This window comes from Brassica oleracea, unplaced genomic scaffold (genome assembly GCF_000695525.1).
Source record: "Brassica oleracea var. oleracea cultivar TO1000 unplaced genomic scaffold, BOL UnpScaffold00706, whole genome shotgun sequence".
Lineage (NCBI taxonomy): Eukaryota > Viridiplantae > Streptophyta > Magnoliopsida > Brassicales > Brassicaceae > Brassica > Brassica oleracea.
This window is the reverse complement of record NW_013617441.1, coordinates 65417-79069: the sequence shown is the minus strand read 5'-3', so window position 1 is coordinate 79069 and position 13653 is coordinate 65417. Positions and strand designations below refer to the sequence as shown.

Here is a 13653-nt window from a genome sequence, read left to right as displayed (position 1 = left end):
CCTTACCGCGGGTTGTGCCGCCGAATACATTGAATCTGGACAGAAGTAGGCGAAGAGACCATTGACCAGTCTTCTTGTTGTTTTCCGTGTTTGACTAGATCTGGTCAAGCTTATGTTTTCTATGCATTGTTTTTACACATTTTTCATCAATAAGTATGTAACTCAACTTCAGATATTGGATCGATTTTCCATTTATAAAACTTGATTTTTTACTCTCTTTGTTCGTCTTCAAGAACTTGTCTTGATTGCTTGGTGTGGTTAGCTCCAAACGATTCTCTCTTTCTCGTTGGACCGGTGAGTCACATCCGGCAACAGATTGATAACCGTCTCTTTGTCGGACCTGTGAGTCATATCAGGCGACAATTAGACACGGAAATATCGAAGGCCGTTCCGCACCCTTCGTGAGACCCAACGATCCATTCGTTCTCCCTTCGGAGTTCTTATCAAAACCGTACCGGCTGAGTGTTCCGTTCTTAAGGCGTATCACACAGCAAATCGGGTACATAACTCGCCGTTGTACTTCTTCCGAATATCTTTTGGAAAAACCCTAGATTAATCGTAGAAAAAGGAAGCACATCAAATCGGTTACGAACCCCCACGGCTGTACTTCTTCCAAATAACTTTCAGAGAAACGAAGTTGATTTCTATAGAATCACTCGAAACCTAAAACGGCTGACGAAGAGTAAATAAAGCAAAACGGGATATCATATGCCCACCACTAAAACGTTTTTTGAGGCCTAAGATTTCGTAAGAATTCAAGTATCACTTCCTTAGTAACAAATTCCACGAGTTGTCGATGTTTGTCACCTAAATCTTACTTCAAAAAAACTACTCGAAACTTCCACGGATAAGAGAAAAACTTTTGATTAAGTTTGGTTACAATAATTAACCTCGTCACGGTTCTCGTACAACCAAAACTTGAAAAATCCTTTACGGAACAAATCTCGTAAAAATTATGCTCGACAAAATCTTGCGAAATAACCTTTGCAAAAATTAAGCTCGTCAACATTTTACGAAACGACTTTCGTAAAATTAAAATCGATAACATTTTGCGGAATAACTGTCATAAAATTAAACTCGATATTTTTTCCGGAAAAACTTTCGTAAAACTAAAGTTGGCAACATTTGACAACCTTCAAAAATCTAACAACGATCGTAGAAAAATACTCTCGGATAAGGAAAGAGATGGAGTGAAATCTGAGAATCAAAATTCGCCCATCCGCCTCTCTCCACGGTCTCACCATCCTTCCTCTCGCGCCTTGATCTGTCACCAAAACCTCATCACCTGGCGAGTCTTCCTGATCATCCTTGGCATCTCTTGATAGTCTCGGGCTATTCCTAAACGCTAAAAAGTTTTCGACGAGATGCTTGTTCATTTTCGTAAATCCAATGATACTAAGATTGAAACATGGATTACGAAAACCGCAAGATTGGCAGCAGCCTAAACGTGGCCAGGAAAGCAGAGAATCCAGGAAGAATCAATATTCTTGCTATTCAAAATGGGCAGACAGGCACGAAAAGAGTAAGGGCCAATGAGCAAGCGAAACGGAGAAGAGGCTAACCCGAATCTTCGAGAGAACTAAGGTATTTACTACTTGAAATTTTTGAAATCAGACTTGGAATTTTCGTAGAAAATTACTAAGAAATAAAAACGCCTTTGAGACTGCCATAGAACTGTAGGGAACTTAAAACCTAGGTGGATAGTCTAGCGAACTAAGTCTTAGGCGATTTTTCCTGTCTCGATATATCGTTCCATAACTGTTCAGCCAGATCTTGCAAAGCAATCTAAACTCTCTGAAAATCGAGAAACGATCGCAACGCATATCCAGCTCGCTTCTTCAAGAGAGAAAAAACTAGAGACATGAACGTCGTCTTAAAACTGATTTGTTTCTAGCGATTTTCTCAAAAGCGACATATTCCAAGTCATCAACCTGGAAACAACCAAATCACAGTCCCAGTTTTGTCTTTAAATCAACCAAACCTCGGAAGAAGAAACGTACACAACTCTTCAAAGTATCGGTTCAACCGTTTTCTTTCGTAAAAAAAACGGGAGTAGGGACGTATACTATACTCGTATACTCCCAAACTTCAATTTTTTTTGCAAATCGTCAAGAAAACGCTTTTGTCAAAGCAAATCGTCCCAAATAGGCAAACGACAATCGAAAATTTGTTTAAACACCATCAACATATCCAGACGATCATGAACATAATATCAAAGACTATACATCATCTCTTGTCTCAATCATGTGTATAGAAAACCTGTACCAATATCAAACTGCAACTCGACGATCAGCCAAAGTCTTGAAATCCTTTCCGGCTTTATAAAACCAGTCTCGTATAAAAATCAAAAATTATACGATAAATCTTCACGCATCAGAACATTTCATTGAGTTTCCGTTCAACCATGTGAGTCACGGAAAAGCATCAAATACATTTGCGACCAAGAAAAATCGGAATAAGAGTAGCAGATAGCACAACAAAGGGAATGCTTTCTTCCCGATCGTTGGCTAGATCTACAGCTGGTTGACAATTTCGTTCCAGAAACGAATATGTCATGAGAATCCTCTCAAAAGCCTATGAAAAGCGTTCTGTGACTAGATCGTAATTAAACAAACTTCGGTAACACTCCATGAGTAACTCCAAGCAAATTTCACCAAAGATCGAAATCAAAGCAGAAATGTTTTTCGTAAAATATGCAGAAACATCGCTACTTTGACATGTCCATACATAGCACCAATTTACTACCTTCATGAAATCAGTCACCCGTTACTTACACGAAAAATCCTTCGTACAATCAGATCAACTCATACGAAGAAACTTTCGAAAGTAAACGTAACAAGTCTCATTCTTTAGCCCTGCGGCTTGCTGGCTTCTTCCTTTCATTCCACTCGATCACATCAGAGCGGGCAATCATCCCACAAATGACTCCGCACGGGTTCTGTATCAAAGCTCTTAGGCTTCGTCTTCCTTAGAGAAAAAAGAATCAATTTTCATAAGTCTATAGGTAACATTATACGAAACATTCATCGTATAACTGAAACCTAGAGCAGAGAATCGTTTTCGACGACTATCGGCCATCTTAACACGGATAACCCGGGCAAACTTGGCCTATCAATCTCGACAAGCGCTCTTTGGCCCTTGGTCAATTACGCCTTCCAGTAAAAGTCTGAAACAGAATTCGGTATACCCTTTAAGGACAATGGTAAACTAACATGGCCTTAATGTTAACACGAAAGTACCATGATCTAATCCATGACCTACATCGTCCTTGGCTATCTGAGCAACCATTGCTCCATCACTTAACGGCTAAACGACAATCTGCAATTTGTCTAAAAACGTCATGTGACTATTAAGAGAACAAATATCGTATAACCCATAGTCGGAAATCATATGATAAATTCTTCGAAACAAAACTCAGTCCTAACAACCAAACGGTTAAATGGAAAAATCTAAACTTGTCGACAATCGACCAAGTTCAATACATTCCACAATTCACTTTAAGCCCGCTACGTTTTATCCATAACACGCGGAATCTAAGGAAAAATTCGTAACAAAGCTCCCAGAGCAATACGAAACATCCTCAAAAATGCACGAAATAGATCTCGGAAAACCAACACTTCACAAAGCACTATGAAGGAAAACACTTCTTCCAAGGGAAAAATTTACGCGACCCCTCAGTCCTAATTCCTCGATCGCAAATCAATTTATTAGCATCCAAACAGGAACAACAATTTTGGCTGCGAATATCCGTAGACAAACCAAAATGTTTCTCAAACGCAGGGGTAAGATTAAACCCTTGCAATATCGCGAAACATCTTCACGCCTACGAACATTTCAAGCATCAAAAGCGGCATACCAAAGAAAAATCAATCTTCAGCATTGCGAGACGTCGCAGACGCCTGAAGAACCATATTTTGACAAAATTACCCTCCTCGATAAAGGCACCTTCTTGGAAGACCAAACAGTCATACGCACTAACATCTTCTCAAACATGTATTCTTCGCGAAGACTCAAAAACGGTAATATCTACCGATAAGTTTGTTGCTGATCACAACAGATTCTTAACGTCCTAAACAGACTAAGTTATCTCATAGAGATAGGTCTCGTACACCCAACACAAGGGTAATAGCGGTATATAAAAAATCCAAAATTTTGGTCAGCACTTTCGGGAGACTTAAAAATTCTCGTCGAAGAGATGCTCGATTCCTACCATAAAAGTCACGTAAGACTAAAATATATCGCGGACTTTAAAGCGGGATGGAACCAGGTCGAAAACGATACGGGAAACGTAAGTCGAAGTAGTCGTCGCACCCCCTAAAGCCGTGATGAGACCTAGGTCTTGCCCTAAACCCAACACACTGGTCTCTAACATCTCTAGGCATGATATCAAAGATACGAGATCCTAAAACATGTCTCTTCGTCGATATTTGCGCGTTTATGAGACTTCTTGAACACAAGTCTTCGGACGTTCTCATCTTATGCAACGACAAGTATCACGATCCGCAGAGTCAGAAATGAGATGACAACTCACACCCTTTCTATGGCCTGTCAATACATTTTTAAAAAGAAATGAGATGCCAACTCACACTCTTTCTATAGCATGTCACCAGCAAGATGAATTTTTCCCCTTCCTTCATCATTAGTCTTGACTTTCTCTCTTATGTTAATGGCATTAAATTTAAATCCCACTAAATCTTCACCTTCTCGAAACCTTTCCTTCTCTCCCATCTTCATTTCTCTGCAAAAATCACCAAAAAGAAAAGCAAAGAAATTTAAATGAGATACAAGAAGAAGAAGTTGAACTTTTACTAAGTTTGACAGTTACATAAAAGTGCGACTTAGTTCAACTTAGGTTACTTTGTAAATGATATAATCTATATTAGTTGAAGTTTTATTAAGTTGTACAATTATACTAAGTGTTACACTTACACCGAGTCTTACTAATTTTTCAGAACTTATGGAGAAAGAGATCTGAATTTTATGGGTCGGGTTTGGATGGTCCGCGAATGTCCTTGGTTGGCTAGTAATTATGAAAGTTTCTTTTGGTTTCGTGGTCTTTTGCTAATTTTTCAGATTTAAATAAAGTTTTATTTAATTGACTTTTCGGGCAGGAGTATCTTAAAAAAAAAAAATTCGGGCAAGAGCTCCTCAACATTTGATTCAAATGCTATTATATTAATCAAACCTGAAATGGTCTGAGTAACCAAAACAGAATAGAAGAACCAATAAAACATAGATATCTATAGAAATACTTCCAGTCCTAGCTAAAGAGTCTAAAATATTATTTTGCACTCGTGAAAAATGAAAGATTTTGAAGTCCAAAAAGTATATTTGCAGAGTTTCTATCCTCCAATTCTGTTGAAAAGCTTAGCCAAACATGAAACTCCTTAATAATGGTGAACAAATCTCTGCAATCCGTTCCAAAGCTCTAACATATTAGACGCTGGAACATACTTTTCATGATCCATCGTAAAAGAGAGTATATTTATGTTATGTAGATTTTCAGATATTATTTTTGGACCCAATTATTCCCTTTTCATATTTATCCCTACTTCAGTTTTTTCCTTCGTACCGCCACTTGTTTTATGGAGGGGTCGAGAATGATGTTGACGTTGGGCTTATGCGATTTAGTTGGATCCAAATATCTAAACTGATATATTTGTATTGATATTCAGTTCGATCATAATTATTTTATGAGATCATGTAAATTGTTAGAGAGAGAAATTGCTCTCTCTTCTTCTCCTTCTTACCGGTACAAAATCCTTCAGAAGAGGAAGAGATCTTTTGTTTTGATGACAAATTTTGATGTGTTTTAAAATTGGAGCTTTGCTTCAAGTTTCTTATGTTTTCTCCGATTCAAACTGATTTTAATAAAGTCTGTTTGGTTCCAATCTTTAGGATGGTTGGACCTATTCTCTTTGCTTGCTCTAAATACAAAGCACATGTATCATGCTTTTCGGTCAATAAATTAGGCCTTGCGTGGAGTGTTCTTTGGATGTGATTCAGGTTGATTAGAGATCTTTAGGGATTCGGAATTCTATTAAGCAGAATTGAGGTTTGTTCATGGATGTCTCAGCGAATGATCTGGTTCTCCTTTGGGTCTCTAGTGCTTCATGAAGGTGATGAAAGTGGATCTAGTTTCATGCTTTGGTGATTAGTGAGAGAGGAATGAGACAGAGGTACAAACGAAAGTCAGATCGCGTCGGTAACCGGAGGTGTTCAAGATGGTGAATTCATGGCAGAACCATACCGGCGACGGCGACGGCGAAGTATAGTCAGCGGTAAGTGCATGAAGCGCTTCCTCTCTGGCTGCAACGTGGCCCAAAGTTGAGTAAATGGAGGACTACTGTCTTTTACGTGTATCTTTTTCTTGTCTTTCATGGTAATCTGTTTATGTCATCTGGGACTTAATAGACTTGTTTGTACTTTTTTTCTCTTGCCCATTAGGCTAATGAAAATGAAACAACGTTGACAAAAAAAAGATCATATAAATTGTTAGTTTTTTTCAACTATAGCTATATTAGTTATGAGATAACTAAATAATAGGTACACAATTAACATACAACGGCCACCGAGGAAACTCTCCCGTCGACACCGTCAAGCTCGATTTTGTGCTCTGTAACCGGTGATATTCTCCGGCTCAACTCGATTTCAGAAGGATTCAAGCTCATTATCGAATTGAAGGTAGATATTTAGGATATGCTTTGTAACGGCCCTGGCCCGAGGATCTTTCTCAAAACCATAAATACCACACATTTTGTCCAACAACTCTTATTGAAAACTCAAATAGTGTTACATAAATCCGAACTCAACTTAAAGACTGAAATATCCAATGAAAACTTAAAGAAAAAAGTTTTGAAAGATGAGAAAACTTAACGAAAACACTTGCACCATACGGACTTCTACTCCTGTTCCCTCTCGGCCATACTATAAAGAAGAGGGGTGAGTATGGATTACTAAGCGAGGGCAGGTTCAAGAAACCCACGAACTCAACTCAGGAAAAGCAAGCAATCACACAGTTATGAGCTAATAAGATCTATTATGCAGAAAAAAAACCGACTCGACTCCAATCATCCTAGACGTATGGACCTATAGCCGTTTACGGATGTCCCTACGCGTTCCGGCCTGTCCTGGAAGGGCGCCTCATTCGAGCATCCGTCCCCCTCCAGCTTCCTACATGGCTATCCGAGTTGCAGCACGTTGGCCCACACCTGGCACTGTCTGCCACCCCAGTCGTAATAGCCATAATTATGCCACGACTCGACATTGACTCGATCTTATGGCGCCTTGCACATTTTCCTATCCCGCATTTCGCGGTCACCGTCCTTTCACGTTCTTTCTCATCTCGCCCACGGGTACCTCATGTTAGGCTACTGTCCTGCAGGTTCACACATCCTAGACTTTAGACTCCCACCCGTTCTCGGTGGTCCAAACAGGACATCAAGCAAGTTCATTGACACGTTCTCGTTCTCATTCACATTGTCATCCTCGTTCTCATACTCATTCTCAATGTCATACACATACTCATTCTCATACTCAATCTCATCACTTCTAGTATCAGTTCGTTAACAACCTAGCATGTCTAGGTGCTTCATCACGTCAACACGTATCACACATCACTGAAAACATAGATCTAGTACATAACACATCATCCGCACATACACAAGGTCTAGATCTGATTAACAAATGACTATGTCCCGACGGTTTACTCAACATGAGACAGGTTCACAACCAAGTCCTCACCTTAGTTTATTGCAGTTGTAGATCTGGATCTGGTTCCACAAGAGGGTTCACAAGAAGGAGGAGGGGGTTTAGGTTTCAGATCTGTCACCCACAATGACATAGAGAGCTAGGAATAAAGGTTTACCTTAAGGTTCAGATATGAGGTGGTTACACGAAACCGAATCAAGGAGGCGACGGCTAGGTGCTCGGGTTCGACGGCTCGGGCTTCGCAGGGGGTGATCGGCGGCCGGCTTCGACGGAGGCAGGCGGTCGGCGGCAATGGGAGGCGGAGGCGGGGTTCTGATCGGGCAGGGCTTCGCTTACTGTCTCTCATGAGACTGAAACCTAAGGGGGCTGTCCTTTTTTATAGGAAATGGTAGGGGTTAGGTCTAGGGTTTCTCCTTCTTGGGCCTCCAGCACTTGAGTTTCATTTTGGGCCGGGCCCGGGATGTTACATGCTTGCTTCGATCTAACAGATTCCCTCGATTTATGGTTTGTTTCAGTTTGAAGTTCCTAACTTGTTGCATTCATTTGTTATATGCCATTTGGTCTTAAAATTATAGTGATTTCTCTTTTGTTTTCCGGGTGTTGGTAACAAATTATTTCCAGCAATCACGATTCACTCTTGTTCTAATCACACCACATGATTTCCGGGTGTTGGTGTTGATTGATTTTTGTTTGATTCTCGTTCTTTAATTTGTGACTGGTGTCAAACATTTTAATTTACGTTTGATATTCTGCGTTATCTGCTCAACATTGTCTGTTATTTTGAATTTGTGTTATATGTGACCCAGATCTGGTCAAGTTTGCATTTTCTATGTCTCTTTTTCCCACATTTTCATTAAGTCTTTTGAATAGAAAACTATATATAATGTAATCCCATTTCTGAATAACGATAATCTCGTTTTTCCTTTCTCTTTTGAGTGTATTCTCTCTGTTCTTTGTCAAGAACATTTCTTAGTTTCTTTGGTGTGGTTATCTCAAAAAAAACGCCTAGTTCTTGTTGGATCGGTGCGTCATATCCAACAACAAATTGAGTTTGCTTCCTTGTCGGACCTGTGAGTCATATCAGGCGACAATCAAGCACCCTTGGCAGTATCAAGAGTCATTCCACACCTCTTGTGTCGTCATTCATCCCATCAGTTCTCCTTCCTTTCGGATCGAGTCCATATCTTTCCTTACCGGTCGAGTGATCGTTCCTTAGGGCGTATCACCCGCTCCCTAAAACTAGCGAACGACAGCCCTCAAGTACAGCAACCGACAGCTCGACCGAAACAGGGAAAAGCAGCCAAAAAAATCCTGGGAGAACGCGTCCCCTGACCAACGCCGCCATCAACCCTCCAAATCTCCACTCAAGGGAAAGAAACATGCCGAACACCGACCTGGCGGTGATACTACAGTCTCTGGTTGAAAAAGTAGACGACCTCACCCGCGCAAAGGCAAGAACTGACAATCACGACCCGGACCTCGCTCAAGGACAAGAAGAAGAACAAGCCAACCTGCGGAACGTCAGACGCATACCCGCGGAACTCACAGCCCATATTCAAAGAAACCTCTTCGGAGACTCAGAAACACCAGCACAGAAGCAAACAATGTCGGCCCCTGACCAAGATCAAAACAATCCGGAGGATGCGGATCGAGACAAAGCAATAAAGGAATTACAAGCAACCCTAAAAGACATGAACTCCCGCGTACACCAGGCCACAAGCGCAGCTCCAGAGATAGACCGCGTGCTAAAAGAAACCCAAAACTCTTGTTTACCGCCAGAATATACAACAAACCAATACAGCACGTGGGAAAAGTAAGATTCCCAACTTACGACGGGAATTCAGATCCCCGCCAGTACATGATAACATTCACCATAGCCATGGTACGAACCAACTTCACCCCAGACGAAAAGGACGCCGGATACTGCCAGCTCTTTGTTGAGAACCTCAGCAGACAGGAGGCCCTCAGCTGGTTTTCAAGACTTGAATCAGGTTCAATCGATAGCTACCAACAGTTATCTACGGCTTTTCTCAAACACTACTCAATATACATCAAAAATGGAGCGTCATAAGCAGACCTCTATACCCTCTCCCAAGAACGAACCGAATCCCTCAGAAACTTCACTGGAAGGTTCAAAACGATAGTATCCCGTGTGAAAGTACCAGACAAAATAGCCATCACGGCCTTGATCAACGCCTTATGGTACAAGTCAAAGCTGCGCGAGGACCTCAAGATAAATAAAACGCAAACACTCAAGGACACACTGCACAGATCGAACCTGTTCATCGAACTAGAGGAAGACAAAGAGGCCATGGCCAAAAAACACGTGACCACAAAAGCAACCGTAACGATAGACAAGGCAAAGGAAGAATACCGCGAGTCGCAACACCAATCAGAAGGCGAACGAAAGAGAGAGGAAGGAGACCGAAAGGCGCAAAACTTCCATGTAAGCGACACGCAGCGAATACCGAGGCAAGCCTGGAATAAATGATCCCGACAGGACAACTCAACGAGGTACTGCGAGTTCCACAAGAGAAACGGACACTCGACGATGGAGTGTAGGCACTTGCAAGATTATCTACTCGGGAAATACCAAAGGGGTGAAATAAAACCACCAGACAACGAGGGAACCAGAGCCGACGCCGAGAACCGAAGGGACAATCGCCAAAGGACGCCACCTAGGAGAGAACCAACCCGTGCGGAGCGCAAAATAAAAAAACGAAAACCGCACGAAGATGAAGTCCCCAAAAAGGGAACGCCCAGAGGAATGACAAGAAGACAACCTCCCCCCCTCCGCCGCGAAGACGAATCAACATAATCATGAGAGGAGCCCCCAAGCGTCAAGAATAGCTGTAACCACCGAAGGGTCAGGAGCGGCCAGAGACAATACCACCAACAGCCGAATCAAGCACCTCCCTGTCACTTTCAATAACCAAGATACCACGGGATTAGACGCCCCGCACAATGATCCCCTGGTTCTCACATTAACTATCGCCGACTGTGAAGTATCTCGAATTCTGGTGGATACCGGAAGCTCTGTCGAAATAATCTTCAAAGACACGTAGAGAAAGATGAACGTGGATGAAAGCAGCATAAAACCCAAAAGAAACCCCGTAGCCAGCTTCGCAGGAAACACCACCATATCAGAAGGAACAGTAAAGCTTCCAGTATACATAGGAAACATCCGTAAAACAGTAAGATTCACAATAATCGATAGGCCGACCATCTACAACGCGATCTTCGGAATCCCCTGGATTCACTCCATGAAGGCAATACCGTCAACTTACCACCAGTGCATCAAGATCCCGCTGCCAGACGGAGTGTGCACAATCAAAGGAAGCGAGAGCGCATCTAGAGAATGCTTCGTAGCAGAAGGGAAGACAAGGGAACCAAAGGGATGACCAGACGATTATGTCAGAAAACTAAAGGAGAAACTCCGACGACGAAAGAGAGCATCCGAAAAAGGCACCAAAATCAAACACGTCACAATCGGAAAAGAAAACGACAGCCTCCAAAACGAGGCAAAACCCCCAACAGAGAACGAAGAGGAAAACATCTCCCAGACGTCCAAACCCGACGAACCATCATCACCGACCAAGCAGGATCCGACGCAGGCAACTGCCAATACCGACGAATAAAACAGCACCCAAACAAGCTCGACCCGAGCTCGTGGAATAAGCATCGCCCATGGAAACGCTTAGCCCCCGAGCTCAAATAAACGGACAAAACTCCATATGAACTACATATGGCTTGATCCCCCCGGGGTACGTAGGCAGCCCACGAAAAGGGTGCAACCACAATACCGCCTAAAGAAGAAACGCTCTCGGCGAAGGGCCTAAAAAACCCTGACCCGACAGCGAAGTGGAGGCTAGACTCGCACAGGTCGGTGATCGGATGAGCCACGTCGAGCTTGCTCACGCACTTATCTCGGTCCTACCTTACAGGGGGTAAGTTGGGCCGAGTCCTGCCCTCCGCCTAAAAAAGAAACGCTCTCGATGAAGGGCTTAAAAAACCCCGACCCGACAGCGAAGCCGAGGCCAGACTCGCACTGGTCGGTGATCGGATAAGCCTCGTCGAGCTTGCTCACGCACTTATCTTGTTCCTACCTTATTGGGGGTAAGCCGGCTCGAGTCCCACCCTCCGCCTAAAGAAGAAACGCTCTTGGCAAAGGGCCAAAAAACCCCGACCCGAAAACGAAGCCGAGGCCAGACTCGTACAGGTCGGTGATCGGATAAGCCACGTCGATCTGGCTCACACACTTATCTCGGTCCTACCTTACAGGGGGTAAGTCGGGCCTAGTCCCGCCCTCCGCCTAAAGAAGAAACGCTCTCGGCGAAGGGCCTAAAAAACCCCGACCAACAGCGAAGTCGAGGCCAGACTCGTAAAGGTCGGTGATCGGATAAGGCACGTCGAGCTTGCTCACGCAATTATCTCGGTCTTGCCTTACAGGGGGTAAGTTAGGCCGAGTCCCGTCCTCCGCCTAGAAAGAAAATAAAAAGCCGAGGTTAGACTCGCACGAATCGCCGATGGGAAAGACTAAAGGCCAAACCCCGCTCACAGAATAGGAATACAAAAATCCATGTCACACGAAGGAGGCCGCAGGAACACGCCCCTGAAGAAAGGGAGGAAAAACACTCATACAGCCAAAAGCAAAGATAAGAAACCTCTTCAAATTTCAAACATTTTACATACGTTAATAAAAACCGAAGAATCACCAACGGTCAGAAAGAAACAACACCCCAACACAATTACAAGCGCAATGGCTCCCTCTCATACAACTAAAGACGTGGAGAAAACATGCATTTCTTCGAACAAGTCATACAACTAAAGGCGCAGAGAAGTCGAACAACTCAAAAGCAAAGATAAGAAACTTCTTCAATATCTTTAAAAGTCTTACACACATTAATAAAAAAAAAGAGACAACAAAAGCAATCAATCGATCGTCAAATCCTCGTCCAATGAGAAGGACGGAAGGTCGCTCAGCTCCAAGTCATGCACATCCATCTGATCCAAGGCAGCCGATTGCACCAACAAGGGTTGCTCATTCTCAGCCAGCTTTTCTGCAGGAATCGGAATCCCCTCTTCAATGAACAACTTAAGGCAACTGAAGACACCCGAAAGCTGAGTCTCAGCCAAGACCTGGGGACGAACAACATCCCGATTAGACATGTACTTCCTCACCTTCTCCACGAAACCACCGAAGCGAGCAGACATAACAGACTCAACACGACGCCTCTCCGACTCTACCGGCTCCGTACGGGATTCATTCAGTTGCATCATCTCCGCCTCCAAAGCCGACTTCTGGGATAACAACTCCTTCTCGCGACAATCCCGCTCAGCGACATCCCCTCTAAGGCGTTCAACCTCAACTTTTAGGTCCCGATTTTTGACTTTAAGCTTCGACGAGTTCTCCTCCAAAGCCTTCAAAGACAAAGAGGTGCTAGACGATCTCTCCTTCTCCTCGGCCAAAAAAAGACGCTCCAGCTCAAGTTCGTCGGAAAGACGTTTGCATTTCCGTTCATACAGCCCCAACAGATGATTTCCCCGTATTTTCGACTACAAAAAGAAATCCGCGATAAGAAACAAATGGCAGAACGAAGAAGAAAGCAACAGAAATACCTGAGCCTCATACGAAGCCCACTCAACGTACTCCCGGGAGAAAATCAGATCCTCTAGAGGCGGCATAGAGCTCGATGACAAACAAAAACTGTGAAGAAACCGAGCACAATCTTCAGAAGTCTTGGAACCACCGGAAGAAACCTGCTCGATGGCACCCGCTACTCCAGAGTCCCCACCAGATAAGACATCGGGACAAGAAGAGACCGCCGGTAGAGAAGTCGTCGGAACGCCAAGATGAGGAGAATCGACCAATGGTATTCGCTCACGATCACCCACCAGCTCATCAGGAGAAGAGCGAATTGTTGAACAGCGGAAACAGGGGGA

General features: G+C 43.3%; 1 pseudogene; it reads right to left on the bottom strand.

Moving 5' to 3' along the window:
• The window catches only part of LOC106319948, a 10354-nt pseudogene extending 8978 nt beyond the window's left edge, over window positions 1–1376 (bottom strand).
• Between the last annotated feature and the right edge of the window lie 12277 nt (window positions 1377–13653).